Below are 19,354 nucleotides of genomic sequence, written 5' to 3'. Positions count from 1 at the left end.
AGTGTTGGTAGCTCTGACAAAATGGCTTTAATGTTACAAAAGTACTCCTCAAGCTCATCAGACCATGCAAACTCTACTTGTTGAGTCAATTTTTGCAAGGGGTGAAGTAACTCTGAGGCTAAGTGAATGAAGCGTGACATGTACTTCACCTTTTGAATGAATGAGATGGCCTCCTTGAGACTCTTTGGAGATGGTAGGTCGATAAGAGCCTTTGCCTTTGTAGGATCCACCTCAATGCCTTTGGAAGAAACCTTATGACCCAGCAAGATTACTTCATCCTCACCAATATGACATTTGTCGGGATTGAGTTGGCCCCCCATGTCGTAGAGTTTCTTCAAGCCTTCTTCCACCCTCTGCACATGAAATGACTTAGAGCTATAGATGCAAAAATCATCTATGAACACTCTAATGGATTTCCCAAAGAATGCTTGAAACACCATGTTCATGAAACGTTGAAATGTCGCTGGAGCATTGGTTAAACCAAACGGCATGACTCTGAAAGCATAACAACCCCAAGGAGTGATGAAGGTTGTTTTCAATTGATCCTCCAATGCAATCCCAATTTGAAAGTAACCCGAGTAGCCATCACATATTGTATACTTCTCATGACCTGCTACCTCATTTAGGATCTCATCTTGAAATGGAAGAGGAAAGTGGTCCCTTTTTGTCGCCTCATTGAGTGGACGATAGTCCACACACACCCTCCATTTGCCGTTCTTCTTGGGAGTGACCACGACGGGAGAGACCCACTCTGAATTTTCTACAGGATATATGAATCCCGCTGCTAGAAGCTTCCTCACCTCTTTGAGTAGTGCTTGCTCCTTGATGACTCCTAGTCTTCGTAGCTTTTGTGCCTTAGGTTTGGCTTCTGGCTTTAGCTCGATCTTGTGTTGAATGGCCTCTACGCCACACACATCTGTGTAATCTTTAGCAAAAAACCTGGGAAATTTCCTTAGTACACATTTAAACTCCTCTCCTTCCTCCGATGTAAGCGTTTTTGAGAGCATAGCATCAAACATTTCTTCATCATGCACAATTTGGTCTTCTTGAGAGCCTACCTCCTCCAAACCTTGACAGGGTGTCTCTTTGTCTTTTGCTCTGAATCTTACCCCCATGACTTCAATGGAAGACTCCTCGTCCATAGTGCTACTGCTGCTTTCTTCCTCTGAGGCGTCATCGGTCCAATCCTCCTCTGTTTCGCCTTGAGAAGATTCTTCATTTATCTCCTCTTGTCGTTGCTCCTTCATGTCAAAGATAATCTTCTTACGATTTTCATTCCTGCAAATTAACTTTCCATTTTCCCAATCCTGCAAAGCTCGCATTCTCATTAGCCATGGTCTACCTAGGATAAATGGATAACCACTTCCCTTGGTAGACATAACATAAAAATCAACAACCTTCTTAATGCCAAAAACTTCCACAGAAACATTCTTACAAATCCCAAGACACTTTGCTTTGCTATTGTTTGCCATTTTCACCTTAATTTCAGGTGTTTCATGAATATGCATGCCTAGTTTTTGCATAAGGTCCTCTGTCATGATGCAAATTTGTGCACCCCCATCTACTAGACCCTTCTTAACTAGCCTTCCCTTGATGTAGCAATCTAATATAGGTGTAATGTCCTCATCCATCTCGGCTTGTGAAATTTTTACAACAGGCACATTCTCTTTTGTTTTTCTCCTAGTGCTCACGGCCTTTGTTAATTCCCTCCTAACTTGTGGACATAAGGCTAGAAATTGAGGCCACGAGATATCAGGACCCTTACCTCTCATGTCTTCCAAAAGGTTGTATGGAGCCATACCATGTCCAAGGGGAAAATCTTGGAGGTTTATACGACGTCGTCTCCTCTTGACTTCCTTGTTTTCCTTCACTTTCTTTCCTCGTCCATGGTCACTTTGTGATGCCACACCCTCCTTTTCCTTCTCTTTTCCACGTCCTCGTTTGACACCATTTGCTTCAATGTCTATCTCCTTGGCCTTTGTTACCTCTACCACATGTACATTTGGGTCGGGCAAAGGTGGCATTCCTTCCACTCCTCGTGGAGGTGGTCTTGTTGCATTGGGCTTCTGCAAAATCATCGGTTGTTGTTGACTAGTGCCTTCACCTGCATTCATCACTGGATAATTCATGTTAGGCTTCCCTGGCTCCCCACGAGGCCAAGGACAATTATACATCCCATGCCCTGACTCTCCGCAATTCCAACATTGCAAGAGTCGCCTAGGTCGTTGCTCTCGTTCTTCAACCCTTTTAGCTTGGCCCTTCTGTTCCACAGCTTGTGCAAAGTGGATAGACAAGTTATTTAAAGACTCATTTAACTTTTCTATCACCTCGACTGTGACCTCAGGTAATTCTCTACGAGTGCAAGACTGTACCTCCTCCCTAGGCTTTGAGTCATCAAAGATAAAGCCCCCCCCAACAAGCATACACCTCATCTTTCGGAGTTTCTTGGTAGCCCTAGCCTCAGCAGCATCAAATGTTGTGGGCTCTCCTGACTCTACTTGCAATTTTAGTGATGGGTACATCCCTGCAATAAATCTCTCCTTCTTCAAGAATTCAGCACCATCTCCAGGGTTAGGAAGACTACGCAACCAAAGAGTCCAAAGACGTAAGAATTCTTGCTTATAACTCAAGTAGTCCTCTAGATCCTTTTGCTTATGAGCAACTATTTCTTGCCATAGCTTTTGTGTGTTCAAAGGAGTGAAGTAATTGTCTCTAAAAAGTTGCATGACCCCCTTGTAATCTACTCGTGCGGGTGCAAGTAGAGATTGAAACCAAGTGGAAGCATCTCTTCGTAGGACCAACTCAAACATGTCTAAGCATTCTTGGTCTCCTACCACTCTCTTTATGTGGAGTGCCATTCTAAAGTTTGATAAGAATAACTCGGCATCCTCACCGGGCTCTCCAAAGAATAAGGGATAGCCACTCATTTGCCTAGTGGTATCCATGCTTGAGAAGAAGGAAGCACAAATATGATTGCACAAAGGTCTTCCTTCACTCTCTCTCTCTCTCTCACTCCTTTTTTCTTTTTTTTCTTTTTTACTTTTTCAAAGTAGAATGAAAATGTAGACGTCAAAGCTTATGTCATAACGAATCAAAGGCAAAATAAATGGATTAACTGAGGCATTAATGGCTACTACTTGCCTAGGTCCAAACATACGACGAATGACACGCTGAAATTGTAACTTACTACCAACAACTATGTGTATTTCTTGCCTAGCATAAGAGATTGGCCTACGGTATAAGTCTTCTTGATTCATAAAACTAAGCTAAAACAAGATGAAAATATGCACATCAAAGGAAATGGTGTAATCTAAAATGGGAAGTATGATAGGATTAGGTGATGCTAAAATCTCACTTAGTCTTTCTGGACCAAAAAGAAGAACCATGCGTTGTTGGTAGAAAATCTTTCTATCAATGCAAACATTCACTCTATAATGGAGTGCACGCAATGAAACTGGTTGAATTGAATCCCAAGAGGATTAGGAGGAGGTGGATTGTTCATGAAAGATCACACAAAAGTACCACTTTCCTTCTTAAAATATGATACCCAAACAAGGAAATTTAGGTGTTAGAGAGATCGATGTACCTTAAATACCCATTCAAAAACTACTCGTTCCTCAGTGGGGGCACCAAAATTGAGGCAGTTCGGGGCGGGCAACAAGAAGAGCGGCCTCTAAGCACTCCTCAAGGCTCCCGTGTTGCTCAATGGGCTTGGGGCACAACGCAACACAAAAATAAGAACCCCAAAACCACACACCCAACAAGAAAAGGGGCACCACCTAGTTATGTGTGTGAACTAGGACACCAAAGATCTTTCTTTGCAGCCAATCAATACAAGCTAACCATATACATCAATCAAAAGATACACACACTCTCAACAAACACTCATAACATATGGTATTATGTGTGGAGGAGACTAGCATAACACAAATAGATGCACACCAAACTTGGAGAAGAACTTAGAGAGACAATATAAGCTTGATTTTGTTGTCGCTAATGCACTTGGTCTTAAGGTTATGGGAGCCCTCTCACCATACAACCCTCTTACCATGAATTGAAAGGCAACAAATCAAAAACAAGCCATCAAGCCTCAAAGCATAAAATCACACCACAAAATACAAGGATCAAATTTACCTTAAATAAAAAATTGGACCGCTTCGCTAAATCAACTTTGGAGATGTAGGAGTCCAAGATTTGTATGCAATTGCACCCAAACTACTAATCTTATTTATGCACAAAGGCAAGATACAATTATGATAGGGAGTATGGCATCACTCAAGCCCTCACAATGACATAACTAGCTTCAAGCTTCAAGTTTCACTATCTCCTTACACACTAGAGTTAGGAGTGGTGTACAATGTGTGTAATCTCTCTTTTACAAGGAATGGAAGGGGCTCTATTTATAGGTTTGAGAAGCCTCAATTAGGATTAAGCCTAATCAATCTTATTATGGGAAATCATAGATTATGGATTTTTTATTTTGAAATGAGAGTGGGCCTCTTCTTATCCCTTGAGTCACATGGATGTGGGCTCAAGGTGAGAGAATTATTAAAGATGAGAGGAGAGTGTGATGTAGAGGTTTGAGCAAATAACTTGTAGTAATGCCTACTCCAAAAGTAGTAGAGTGGGTGCTTATTTACAAATGTTAGTGGTTAGTAGTTAGTAATCACTATAAAAGGTTAGTAATACAATGTACAAAATGAGTGAGAGGAGTAAAGATTTGGAAAGATCCTTTGTGTGGTTGAAAGCTCGAAGAAGCTTGGATTCTCCCATGTGTAGATCTTTAAGTTAACCGCCGGTCTCCTTCTTGCATTTGATGCCACAAAAGTTGATTGAGGTGAAGAACATGGGGGTTTTTTGTAGATGAAAACCCCATATTTGCAGAGGTTTATATGGTACATTCATGCTGAATTTTTATGTATTTTTTGAGATTGGGAAAATAATTTAGTAATATGGGAGTAGTAGGGAGAGAAATGGAGATGAGGTATGGGTGTAGAGTAGATATGAGAGCAAATGGAGAGAGAAGGAGAGGGCAAAGGTGGAGAGGGTGAGAGAGGACATGAAGTTTGCAGGTTTGATGGAGTGAGAAAGGAATGACTAAGTGTGTAGGTGATGAATGTGTAAGGGAGGTGAGAAGAGACTAGGTGTACATTGCCAAAAAGTGGGCAGACTGGGGTCCAATAAAAAATTCATATCTCACCGCCATTAGCTCCAAAAATTCTCAAAAAAATTGAGCATATTCTTGAGCTCCCGAGCTAACTTTTGTCTTTTGATGACCAATCCAAATTCGGAGTGGAGGCGGGCGCAAAAAATTCAGCAGAATCATGTATTTTTTGAATTTTTAAAATCTTTGTGTGGGTCCCCATTGGTGGAATTTCTTGATAGCTCCAAGAGTGAGCCCCCCAATACATCATACCCTGACCTTAGAGACTCAAGTGTATGTGGACACTTGTATGGAGGAGATTTTTTTCATTTTATAAAGGATTTACATAATAAGAAAAAACAAGCTAGTATTTAACTAGTCAACATATCATGACAATATGGTTATTATGATATGAAAATAAAATAAACAAAGAGATCTAATTGTGAATAATATATACAAAAATAATTGATATATGAAAAAGTATTTAATAAAAAATATAAAAAATATTTAATAGTAAAAAATATATACAAAAATACTAAACTATGGAAGTCAAAAGAGAGGGAGACCCTCATTATTTTAGGGTAGATGAGAGAATAAAAGATGAAATAGTCTAAGGGAAAAAGTGATTTGGTAGTAGGCTTTCTACATGGTGTGGGTGGAAATGTGAGAGCATAGGAGTTACTTATGCATGGTGAAGTTGAAGCATATGTACAATGATGGTTCAAAAGTATTATGAAGAAATAATAATAATAATAATAAATAAATAAATAAAATATACTTAGGTTTTGTAATACACACACCTAATGAAGTATTTACATATTTGAGAAAATAGAGACCCCCATATTTAGGCCCTTATATGAAATGAAATATTTACACAAAATAGGCCGTAATAATTTTATTTATTTTGATGAGCAGCTAGCAAAACTCCTTTTTTTTAATAATATAAAAAATATATAGAAGATATGGGTAAAGTCCCTAACGCACACACGCCTATTTACAGTGAAAAGGTATTTATAACAAAGAGTTTATGTGATTTTCCTTGGCCAAGGTAGCTCCTTGTGGTAATGTGGATAGCCGAAAAAACGGCTATCACTAGCTCACTCACTTAGCGTGCTCACATTATGGACTGCATGTACATAGTACTTTAGTACTTATGTTGTATTTCCCTTATCTTTGTTGAGATTTGAGGTGACATGTGGGCTAGAGAGAAGAGTGGAGACTTATCCCACATTGATATACAAGCCCAAGAGTGTACCTCCTCATATAAAAGGGGACCATTTCAAGAAATTAAATATGAAGCAAGCTCTCAAGACTCTTTATGAGTACAAGTCTCAATCTTGTAACCTAATTGTGCTTGAGTCTTAAGCTTAGTTAGCATAATATTTTCATCATCATTATGTTATTAATTAGGTTGCACCTACCATAAGATTAGTATTCCTTAATCATAATAATTAGGGTTAAGCACTCCATAGCCATGCATGGTGAGGGTTCATCCTTTCTGAGAATATTTTTGAAAGAACCCTTTTTGTTGAGAAGAATAAGAAGAACAAATTTTTAGCCTCTCATCTTGTTTGTTCTCTTCTAGGGTTTATGTGAGTGTGTGTACTTACAAGAGTTCGAGCTATCTTTTGCCCTACATGTTTTCATGGTATCAGAGCCCGGTTCATGCTAAGAAGCTAAGCGGCAAGCAAGAGAAGCACAGGAAGTGGTATGAGGGTAAGAGCTTCACCTACTCTTCCCCCTTTGTGTTGACTACTACACCCTTGTCAGGAGCTCTTCGGGAGAGGCACCGGCAATGAACTCCGATTGAGGAGCTGTCTTCATGGGAGCAGAGCTACATAAACTATACTATCCTTTGGAAAATATATTTTGGTGGTCGAAAATGAGTTTCGAGCGCATCTTCACCTCCATTTTCCAGTTATTAGTAGTAGGCATTCGCGTGCACGCACTGGGGTAAGTTTTGATTCTCTACAGAATTCTATTTTTGAAACCACAGGAAGGGAATTTGGTTGTGCAGACATTGTGTGCATTGTAAAGAGGTCTTACAGGTGCTATTGGGTGTATGTATATAAATTGAGGTCACTGGTTGTGACAGTTTGGGTGCAGTATAGTACTGTTGTGCAGAGAATACAACAGTTTATACAAGTCAAACAAGAGTGTTGTTTTTGGTGAGTTTGTGTTGCAAACAAGATGTCAAATGATGGAATTAACCAAATTGTTGCAGAGAAGCTTGACAAGAACAACCTCCATGCTTGGAGGTTTAGATTAACAAATTTTTAGATGGGAAAAGGCTATTGGGACTACATTGAAGGTGAACATGAGGAGGCACCATAGATACCTGAGATTAATCCAAATGCTACAGATATAAAAGAAAATAAGGATTGAAATCAAGGAGAAAGGAAAGTCATGTATTGGCTTTCTATTAGCATATATGACACCATGATTGGGCATATACAGAATGCCAAGTCACCCAAGGAGGCATGGGATACCTTGGTGAAGTTGTATGAAACTAACACCAAGGTATGAAAATTTCAGTTGAAGAATGAGCTTCATACTATGGAGAAGAAAAACATGTCTATGAATGATTATGCCTTGAAGATCAAGGGCATTGTGGAATCCCTTGCATCTATTGGTGTTTTTTTTAAATGATGATGATAAGGTGGAAGCATGTCTACGTGATCTCGGGCCACAATACAAGGCGTTCTTTAGACTCAAGAGAACATTCCCAACTTTACAGATTTGGTGTCAATGCTGATCATTGAAGAAAAAAGTTTGGGTGAAGACCAATCTTCACAAAACAAAAGCAATTCAAAGCAACAGGCCTTTTACATAAGTGCAGGTAGAGGGGACGAGGTCAAGGCTGTGGCTGTGGCTGATGAGTAGGCAATCAAAATTATGCTTAACAACAATAGACCCATAAATCACAACAACACAAAGGTTGAAGAGGAAAGTTCAAAGGCAAGGGGAGTCAAAGAGGTCGTGGAAATTGGCAAAGGCAACAAAATGATACATGTGGTTGTTTTTACTATGGAAAACCTGGGCATGTGTAGGTAGATTGTTATAAGAAGCAAAATGACATGAGAAATGGAAAAGCGTAGCAAAATAACTATGCATCCTCTAGTAGAAGTCATGAGGATAATGAAAGGTTATTTGTTATGCGGCATGTGCTTAATGCTGTGTCAGAAAATGATGTATCCACATGTAATGATAATGTATGGCATGTGCTTAATGCTGTGTCAAAAAATGATGTATCCACATGCAATGATAATGTATGGTATGTGGATCAGGTGCTTCAAACCACATGACTAATCATGTGGAGAGTGGTTCAAAGATATGAAAAATCTTGAAAAGCAAGGCTTTGTTGAAACATGGGATGATACTACTCATTCGATTACCCATGTTGTTGGAAATGTGCCATTGTCTTTGCAGGATGGTAAGGTGAAGTATCTTGTAGATGTACTTCATGTTTCAAGTATTACAAAGAATCTGGTTTCTGTTGGCCAAATGATTGAGCAGTGTTTGCAGGTGCGCTTTAACCTTGATGGTTGTTATGTTGAAGACTTTAAAGATAAGTGCAAGTTGGTTACAAAAGGAAATAGAGTGGGCAGAATAATTACACTAGAGGTAAATATGCCTAACGTGATAGCTATAATGTTAGCACAAGGAGGATCAGGAGTTGTTGTAGAGGTTGATGGTATGCAGAAAGTATGTGAAGCATGTCAATTTGGAAAGAAGACAAAGCATGTATTTTCACATGATAGAAATGTGAGCAGGAATGTACTACATGTTGTGTGCATTTAGATGTATGGGGTCTTGCAAAAACTACATCTATGGGTGGCTACAGGTGTTATGTAACATTCATTGAGATAACCACACGAGGAAAGTGTGGGTGTATTTCATGAAGGAGATGAGTGAAGTTTTCACTCATTTTTAGAATTTTAGAGTGATGGCTGAAAAGCCTACAGAAAAGCACATGAAGTGCTTAAGGTCAAATGGAAGGGGATAATACTTCTCCAATGAGTTCTTTGATTCTTTGCAGAAGAATGGCACTCATATAGTTTACAGGTAGATACACGCTACAGCAAAATGGAGTTTCTAAGTGGAAAAACTGGCACATTGTAGAGATAGCATAAGCATTAATGATAGAGAAGAATATGCCACATAGCTATTGGGCTCTGAACTTGTTTCTACAGTAGTTTATATCATGAACATGACTCCTACTACAGCCATACATGATGTAACCCCAGAGGAAAAATTCACTGGCAAGAAACCTGATTTGTCTCACTTGAAAGTTTTTAGATACATTGCCTATGTGCATGTGCCAGATGAGTTGCGTACGAAGCTAGATCCAAAGGTAGAAAAATGTGTGTTTATTGGATATACCTTGAGAAAAAGAGATATAGATGCTGTAACCCTACTACACGTGAGTTGAGGGTAAGCAGAGATGCTGTGTTTGATGAAATGAGTAGCTGGTATATACTGCTGAGAAAGATGTCGTTGGGGTTAATGTAACTAGAAATGTGATTGCACATAATGCAAGTCAGCAATCACAATTATTAAGTGGACTTGGAGAGTCCTTTTGTGTTGGGTCTATTGGATAGACCATGGAGTGGCAAGCTGCGTCAAAATATTAATCCTGAAAATGTAGTTGGTACATCATGAAAAGGGAAAGAGAAGGTTGGTGAGCCTATTGGTATGCCCAACATTTATGTAGGGAATTCTTTTGTTAATGGTGGAGAGTCTAGTGGCTTGGAGCAAAGCCTTGATGATGAGCTTGGGATTCTAGCTATTAGAACACTTTGTGTAAGAAAGGCAAGAGAAGCTATAAAAATGCCAGGTAGTGATCATGGACAACGCAAGTCAGGGAGATTTAGAAAACCTGGAGACAGGTACATATGATGGTTATGTGGCTCATCATTATTCATATATGGTTAAAGTTGTGCAATATGTTGAACCCGCATGTCTTGAAAAAGCTATTGGAAATGTAGATTGGGAGAAAGCCATGGATGAAGAAATGGCTGCATTGGATGCAAATGAGACTTGGGACTTGGTGCTATTGCCTGAGGACAAGAAGGCTATTGGATGCAAGTGGGTGTACAAAATAAATCACAACTCAGATGGAAGTATTATCAAGTATAAAGAAAGATTGGTTGCCAAAGGTTGTGCTCAAACTTATGGCATCTATTATGAGGAGACGTTCAGTCCCCTTGTCAAGATGGAAACCATGAGAGATGTTATCATGGGTGGCTGCATCAAAAGGATGGGTTTTACATCAAATGGATTTTAAGAATGCGTTCTTGCATGGTGATTTTCAAGAAGAAGTGTATATGGATCAGCCCACCAAGTTATGAAGATGTGGGTCACCTTGGATTTGTATGCAAGTTGTGCAGTCTTATATGGCATGAAATAGGCACCGAGAGCATGGCATGATAAGATAGCACAATATCTTATCACCATTGGATTTCATGTGGCATGCTGATCATTCACTCTATGTGCGGAAGAGTGATAAGGTCCTTGTGGTCATCACAATCTATGTGGATGACTTAATTGTTGGGGGTGACAATGGAGAGGAAGTTGAGAGTGTGAAATGTCTCCTTAAGTAGAAATCTCACTAACAATCTAATTAATTCCGTCAGACATGTTTTCTTGCAGCAATCAAATAACCTGCAAACAGACAACTTCTGTATGCAACATATAATACAACAGTATCTCCTGTAACTGCTGCAACAGCAATACTTCAGTGCATCCTGTGTCACCAAATGTGACCAAAGTACATGTACATACACCCAGTATCAACAATACATGTGCAAACCCTGTTTGCACTTCCAAAATGCACTGCTGCACTGCAAACCCGATTTCGAGCAAAAATAGTTCTCTACCAGAACTTCCCAGAAAACTGTTAAAATATCCTCTTCTGCACTGACAAAATGGGTCCCGTAACGTGCCAAAAACGCGAATCAGGCGGAAAAAATATTGTCCAATAAGATGGCATGCATGCCCTGTAGCTCCACCTGCGAAGGTAGCTCCTCAATCGGCAATGTGTAGCTCCCAGAGCTACTAGAGGGGGTGTTGTACTAAACCAAAAAGGGGAAAGCGACGATGGTGATCTTACTCATGTAGTATCGCTTCCTTCCTTGCTTGTTCTTGCCTCTTGCTTGCCTCCTTAGCTCTCACACAAACCAAGCATTGATACCATAAAGAGACGATGGTGCTCTTACCTCGTGTAGTACCGCTTCCTTCCTAATGTGAACCCAACTAAATGAGCTGGTGCTATAACTATGCCAGTCTCAAGTAATCCAAAATGGTTGTCACATAACCTACATATCACCCATAATCTCACCAACCATGCCAGTGGTGTAGATGTGGAAGCTATCACCCAGGCGAGTTGTCGTCAATGTCCGCCGTAGCACTAGTTGAGCTCGATATCTCAACAATACTCAGGGGAGAGGTTTTTAATTTACTATAAATAAAAAAAGGAGAAAAAAAAGGAAAAAAAAGGAAAAAGAAGAAAGAAGAAGAAAAGAGAGTTGAAGAAAGCATATTGGAGATGCAAGAAAAAATGTTAAAGAAAGAAGAATAAAGGAGCAACTGTTTTACAAACATATTCTTGGGTGCATCTTTTTTATTCATCATACATTACAGAAAAACCTAAGATTAATCTACCTCATGTCGAATCATAGGTATCATTAGCAAGATTGAACACCACTTCAAATGCATCTCGCACAACAAAGCGACCCCGTGGATCTGAAGAGACTTTCATGGCACTCTCTCCTCTTGGATACAAACTTCTTCATCACATTCGAGGGTAGGTTATGCGAACCCATACATGGTGATGGTGTAGCATTTATATGGTAGTGATGTGTGGACATAAGCTAATAATGGGCTGGGACACTTTTTCCCTCTTTAGGAGGTTTCCTCTCCGAGCATATGTACACCCTCTTATGAGTGTGTAAGTTAGCTTATCATGTCACTTCACTTGTACTTCACTCATTCTCATTAATCTACTTTGATTGTTGTGCTTCCATCTATCTCTTCTTACTAGATACATCTATGTGTGTGTTGCTCCATTGATCTCCACTCCAACAATTAGTATTAGACTAGGTTCTCTTGGGTCTCACCCCCTTCCATCTATCTCTTCTTACTAGATACATCTATGTGTGTGTTGCTCCATTGATCTCCACTCCAACAATTAGTATCATACTAGGTTCTCTTGGCTCTCACCCCCTTGTCATCTTCTCCTCAAGTTGCTCTTTAATTCTCTTAGATTGAGCTATCCTCTTAGATGGAGAAGGTATACCATATAGTGTGTTGTTAACTACGTTAATAGATGTTAACTATATGTTAACAAAAACATTTCACATTTCGGAGTATTTTTGGCACGTTTCGAGGCTAGTTTGCATGATGTAAGGTTTTCATAAGCATCCCAAGGGAGTGTCAGTTTTTGAACTGTTTTTGTTTGATTTTGGGTTTTTTGCACAACAATAACATTTGGTGTGCAGATAGTGATGTCATTAGTTCGAACTATTTTTATTTGCTTTTTGGTTTTTTGCACAATAGCGACATCATTTGGTGTGTGCGAATAGTGATGTCATCATATTTGACATCACATCTTCGAGCTCCTATTCAACAGCTTCAATAGCATCATCAACATTATCATTAATTTCTACATTCCTACTAAGTATCATTTTCACACTCTACACTTTGCAGGTTTCCATCATCATCAATGATCTATTGGCAACAATAGGTAGCCACTTTGGTTGCATTCAGTGGGCATTGACACTACTTGTATTTAGTTGGGATATTTTCATTATGTGTCAAAGATTAGTTATTTTGATGTAGAATGGCAAGTAATGATGTATTTAGGATGCTTTCGTTGTTGGGACCAACTACCTATTGTGGTCCTATATGATGCACCATGTATTGGTTACCAAAGGGCTTTGGAATGTTGTTATTAGCATTGAGGCATGCCCTATCTCATGAGCACAATAACATAGTATATGTAATTTGGATGGTGATACAAGATATGATATAATTGTGGCGTCTGCCTAGTAGAACAAGCCAAGTGGGATGGCATGGATGCACAAGCACATGCATTTCAGTGAAAAGGAGCATTGTTCCTCATTTTTGCTCATGTAAAACTGTGAAACATGCTTGGGATGTGCTTGTTGCACTTTACCAGGTGCATAACGAGGCACGAGTGACGTACTTGCATAAGCATTAGAGTCTGAGCATATGGATCAGGGAGAATTAACGGATGATTTTCTCACAAGGATTAAAGATCTCAGGGAGTAGCAAGCATGGATTGATGAGGCCTATTCGGATAGTTCCATTAGGTAGCCTTTGGACATATTTTGGGCCTTGTAAGGATTCCTAATTTTTATGGATTAAGGCTAATTTTGAGCATTCTTAAGGAGACAAGGGCAATAAAAAGGCCTACTTGGAGCCTATAGTTTTCTCTTTCTAGCCTATAATTCCCACATCACCAAGCTCGTAACTAAGGGGGGGCAAAACAGTGATTTTTTTTCATTTAGCAAGTTTTTTGGCTTTGAAACTTATCCAAGACCCTTCTATATATCAAAAATTCAATCTTCAACCTCCATTTCCCCCCAAAACCTCCTCTATCCCCTTAAATGTGACATCTTTTTCTCCCTCATTTACTGCCTCCACTTCCCCACAAATCACCCTCATTAAATGCCTCCAAATTATCCTCACTTTCTACATCATCATTCGCAAGTAGGTGGGGGCCAAAAATAGTGATTTTTTTTTCATCTTTTTTGAATTCTCATGCTTTAAAACTTTCCATCTTTTTTGAATTCTCATGCTTTACCCAAACATATAAACATATATAAAATTCATTTTCTAAACTCAATTTCCACCTAAAACTGTCTCTACCCTACCTTTTTCCCTCCAAATCAGTCTCCCCTCTCTCTCTCTCTCTCTCTCTCTCCCCCCCCCCCTCCAAATCCAGTCTCCCCTCTCTCCAAATCAGCTTATGGCCTACATACTCGCTTTCCCTCTCTTCCTCTCTCTCTCTCTACTATGCTTTCATGCCATTGTCACTCTCTCTCTACTGTGCTTTCATTGCTTAACACCAACATAGAGTTGTTAATCCAACACTACTTGGCCTTGGAATTCTTTTATCCACTTGGAGATCATCCGGTTGTGCAATTTGTCACCTAAGTAGAATCATGGCCTTGCATGAAATCACCAATTGCGAATGTGTCATCGCACGACGCAAGGTGGATTTGCATGTTCGAGTGTTGGAAGCATATGTATCTTTGGGCAAGGGTCATCTCACAGATCAAGACAAGATTGCACGGAGACAAGGTAGTCACACAAATGTGGATCTGTGGGTTGATGGAAATCTATACCTAGCGGAAATCTATACCTAGCGGACCCTTTTGCACGATACCCACCAACTTTCAAAGACTTGCCCTCATTTATTCAGTATGTGGGAGATAGTAACAATGGGATGCTTGGGTATTGCAAGAAGAGATTATCAACAAGTGATGCTGGTAGAGTATTCTACTTGTCCTCGCAATTGCATGCTCTTGAAGGTACGTTAGGTGGTTTTTTGCACCAAGCCTTACTTCAGTCTCACGCCAAGGTTAAGGAGCTCGAGGATGCAAATCGAGAGGGTGCAACATGAATTAAAAAGCTAAGGCATACCATTGACCATATGAAGAGCACCACTGTTGGAGCCAGAGGGAGCGTAAGAGGCTACTCAACCACATTGTAAGAGGCTACTCAACCAGAGGGAGCGTAAGAGGCTACTCAACCACATTGAAACACTTGCTATGGGAGAGAGTGCTCATAAGCAAAGAATTCACGCAATGTGGTAAGGCTCTTAACCATTCCACTGGTAATGTCGATGCATTGTTAGTGCACTTCCAAGTTCAAAATGTCAATGCTTTCTTTTTGCCTTGTAGGGTATTCCTCCAAGATGTTACATGTGCTGATAAGTCTAGGGACTGTAATAAGCTCTTATGCTCAATAACAAAACGAGGAAGAATGTGCTTAAAATGATCAAGGATCCCCGCCGTGGCAAGAAGTTTGGTGGTGGCCAATGATATCATGTCCAAGGTAGCCTAAACTATTAGCAGTGTTGAAGTTGTTAATGCATGCGATGAGGTAGGCATTAGCACCAAGGGCTATAAGGCACTTCATCAGTTGTGCTAGGAGACACCCTTCACAAGAAAGGTATCACACACAACCTTTTCCCGCCGCCTAATAGGGCATAATTATCTAAGGGAGTGAGCAATGAAGACGTCAAATGCAGGATTGGTGAGTACTATCACATTCACGACACCCTCTCCATTGCAGCATGGGGGAAAAAGAAGACCACACATGATATGGTTTCGTTCCCTTCGGATGAATTCAACAACATATTTGTGGACTTGTAGATGCTACAAAAGGCAATGATATTATTCTATAGATTGCCTGCAGGATGTCAGTGGGGTTTGTAACATTATAATGTTTTTATTTGTGTGCACGTTTTTACAAAGAGCGTAACATTGTGTTTGTTTGTGGATTTCATAAGCCACATAGTCTCATTCATTTTGAACTTGGATGAGTGTTAAATAGTGAAGGGAAGGAGACTATAGAGAAGAGTGAGTATTACACTCATGAACTACACTATGGCAGAAGTCTTTAAAGTTGGTGACAGTTGTGAGGACCTAAAGAGTGATGGAGTTGGTAATGGTTGTGAGGACCTAAAGAGTGATGGAGTTGGTGATGGGGAGATTGATGGAGTTAGTGATGAAGCTACTGATGAAGCGGGTGATGAGACCAGAACAAACACTAACTTTTTGTTAAGTGTTCAATCAGAGAATGAAATATGGTGGTTGGGAGCCTTTGAGGTTCCCAAGGAGACGCACGAGGTGCTAGCATGGGTCTTTGAGAGATTGCCTTAGGTTAGTAATGTGATTAAGGCACAAATAGAGGGAGAGCACGTGGATGTTGAGGGTCTACGAAGTTTTGCCATTGATTGGCATCTGGGTGGGGACGTGAAGACAATCAAGTATATGCTTGGTTGCACTCAAGGTGCAAATACTTCTCATCCATGCCCTTGGTGCATGTGTGGAGTGAAACAAAAAGGCAAGAAGAAATGCAAGGGGAGGGACATTGGTGAAGAATGTGATGAAATGGGTAGTTGCAAGGGTGAATGGGATGGTGGTGTACTTTCATCACCTATGCTGGTGCCTCCAACAACAAGGGATTTGCGAGATAATAGTTGGAACCCCATTCTTCCTTTTCCTCTCAAGAATGTTCACTTTTGTACTTTGCATGCGTATCTTTGATCACCTCTTTAAGTGTCACATAGACTATGCTTTCACTATGCCTGGTAAAGCTCGACAAGATGAGACGATTACAAAAATAGAGAATATTCTCAATGTGATTGGTTGTCATGGTGGTAACGTGGAGATTTGAGTGAACCAAAAGACCTTAGGAGGTTCTCATATGGTTGCGTAGAAGGTTTTAATAATGAGTGGCGTGAGGCTAGAAGGTTTCTCTAGCAACTTGCAAGCACATGCAAGAAGGTTCTAGCAAGTGCACATAGGGATTGGTTGTCATGGTGGTAACGTGGAGATTTGAGTGAACCAAACGACCTTAGGAGGTTCTCATATGATTGCGTAGAAGGTTTTAATGAGTGGCGTGAGGCTAGAAGGTTTCTCCAACAGCCTGCAAGCACATGCAAGAAGGTTCTAGTAGCAAGTGCACATAGGGAAGGTGTGGAAATCATAGCCCCAAAGAGATGGGGGCTATGGAAATACATTTGTGTTTGCACTACCTCAAACTGCAAATATTGTTGTCTTGCGTGAGCAGAGGTGTGGGCAGATTTCAACAAGGTTGTGTGGTTGGTAAATCTAAGTAGCACAACTGAGGAACGAAGCAAACAATTTCAAGCAGAGTTACAAAGCTTCAATAAAGCAGTGATGATCAATACATGGGGTGAATTAAATATCATGCATTACATGGTATTCCATAAATTTCTAAGCTTTGCACTGCTAAAGATATCTTCTATTAATGCATTTTACAGAAATATGGTTTTGTTCTCTGACTACATCACATATTGTATACTCATGGTGCATGGTTCATGAACACATATGGAGTATGGCTCCCTTGACATGTGGAGTACCCAAGGAATAGAGAAGATTCATCCTTGTGCAAGAGGAGTCTACTTCAAGAACACATGACATGGAGGTGATACTCACACAAACTATCTTAAGGATATGTTTGATTGGTTCTTTCGATACACCTTTGGCAGAAACATTTCAAGGGAGAGGGCTCAAAGGTCCAAATTGGCCCAACTTGCCAAGTGGACAGGGAAGGGGACGAAATCACCACGGTGGAGAGTGGGGACAGGACCCACACACCATGCTGCATGGAGGATAACACGAAGGAGAGTCGAAAAAGTTTGGGTCCCTATTGACATCTAGGGTTTTGGTTATATGGTCTAGGTTTTTGGTCTAGGGTAATTAGGTTACAGGTTTGGCTCTTCCAATGCTTATAAATAGCCTCCCTAGGACCCCCCTCTCATTTTCCATTTCATTGCTTCTCTGAGTGCTCCTTGTCATGGCAACCATGAGCACTAAGGAGCTTGCACAATATTTGCTTGACCTAGAGCTATCCATTCTAACTAACGAGGAGGCAGCCTCCCTATCCCAGGAAGCACGCTTGGAGAGAGGGACATTGTGTTCCCACATCCAAGATTTGCAAAACCTTGGTGGCCGCATTGGCCATACTTATTGTTGTGTAAGTAATGTGTAAGAGCCTTAGAGAATCATTTGTTTCATAGTGTAAATTTTTAATGATTGAAAAACTTGTTTTGCAGGTTTGTAGTGTAAACCAAAGTGCATTCCGCCACATCACAAGTGGTAGAGCCTCCCAATGACCCCACAGTGCCGCAAGAAGACCAAGCCTTGGCCTTACGTTATGCCACAAATATTGTACAACACCGTGAAGCTATGGTGCATAACATTGTCCAAGTACTGGAGTCCCCTGCTGTTTCAAGCACAATTAAATCCAATGTAGCTCTAAGCTTGCTTCAAAATGATCTATTTCCTTAGTTAGGATATTGTAAGGGATGGCTTGTAAAACTCACTTCTACCCTCTATGTAAATACGATACCAATAAATGATAATTTTGTCCTTTGCCATATATGGAGTCAAGTGTCATTTTTCCACAATTTTAGTTTTTAGTTTTTCCAAATGTCATTTAATGTCAAAATTGTGGATTATCAAGTGGGAGATTGTCAAGTATTGTAGATTTAAGTTTTTTCAACCCCCAAAAAAAATGTGGGCCTAAAGGGTGCAAAATGCCTTGTGCGCGAGAGGTACCCAGACTAGGCCTTTTTGCGCCCTAGTTTCCTGTGCAAAATGCCTACTAAATTTAGGGTTTCTTGCAATGATGACATTTTTTTTAGCTCTATATAAGGAGATTTTCCTCTTTTGGCCATTTCATACATTCAAGAGCATACATCCTCTTTAAGCCTTTTATACATTCAAGGACATGGTGCACACTAATAAGCAGACTGTGACGAAACTCACAGAAGAGGAGATAAGAAGAAGGGAAGCAACTGCCAAAGGACGTCTCACGGAGGAATTTAATGCCTCTAGTAGTAAAAAGAAAAGGAGGGTGCTTGTCGATTATGACAACATTGACAAGGATAGTACATAGAGGAGTGACTTTGATTCGGAGACCAATTTAGAGAGGACTCAGTCAAAGGACAATAGGCCATTGAGGCCCACATGGGCTAGCATGGAGATTCCAGCACACCTAGCAGTAGCCTTGAAGACTTTGCCCCCACCAAAGGTCATGCCCCTCCTAGATAGCCAGAGGCCATTGAGACTCCCTAAGAGCCCAAACAGCCAGTGTCGCCTCTGCAACATCACCGTCGTAAGAGTACATTTTCTAGGCCCCCCACACGCATGGCCCGACCCCCCAAGCTCTTCTGCGTGGTCCACGATGTAAATGCACTCTGACTTCAGAGGATTCATGGAGATATGCCACTACCAAAAGTTGACAAAGCTGCTAATCCAGAGGGTTCCATTTGCACGGACATGCCAGGAAATTCTTTGGGATTACAAGATGGAATGTCGATGTAGTCTGTTGCCCTCGAAGCGTTGTAGGAGGTGGCGGAGGCCTACCTGGTCACTCTTTTTAAAGACACTAACCTCTGTACAATTCATGCTAAGCGAGTGACCATCA

This window comes from Cibotium barometz, chromosome 36 (genome assembly GCF_041138505.1).
Source record: "Cibotium barometz isolate CiBa-2024 chromosome 36, ASM4113850v1, whole genome shotgun sequence".
Classification (NCBI taxonomy): Eukaryota; Viridiplantae; Streptophyta; class Polypodiopsida; order Cyatheales; family Cibotiaceae; genus Cibotium; species Cibotium barometz.
Note: the sequence above shows the minus strand (reverse complement) of the source record.